The sequence below is a fragment of the Dipodomys ordii genome, unplaced genomic scaffold (genome assembly GCF_000151885.1).
Source record: "Dipodomys ordii isolate 6190 unplaced genomic scaffold, Dord_2.0 Scaffold279, whole genome shotgun sequence".
In the NCBI taxonomy this organism is placed as follows: Eukaryota; Metazoa; Chordata; class Mammalia; order Rodentia; family Heteromyidae; genus Dipodomys; species Dipodomys ordii.
Window position 1 is genome coordinate 4,954 of NW_012267495.1, and position 474 is coordinate 5,427.

A 474-nucleotide genomic window follows, 5' to 3' on the forward strand; every position below is an offset into this window, starting at 1 on the left:
GTGATTCCTAGTGCTGGACAAGATGGTGAGCTGAATGTGAACAACACTTTTGTCCATGAACAAGAATCCATTGACACAAAGCTGAGCAGATTCTGGGGAAGAGAGGAAAGGAGAAGTGACAGGGAGTTCCTAGGGACGCAGGACATGGCAGAGAAGCAGTCAGGGTGAAGAAACTGTGGCACTGAGTTCTGACCTGTGTGCAGCTCTCCTGCTGGGGAAGAGAGCTGAGCCGTCAGCAGGTACCATCAGGTGTGTTCACAGAGGGACTGCCAGCTCTGCCGTGGGACACATGGGCTGAAGACCCGTTAACTAGCAAAAACCCTGAAATGAAGGAAACAAAAGAAAATCATCAACCCTGGTGTTGGGGGCATGGCTCAAATTTTAGGCGGTTAGTCAATGAGAGAAAGCATCAGGTTCTGACTTTGAGTCCTAGTCATGGATACAAAAGGGAAAAGAAAATTGATGCCTGACTCA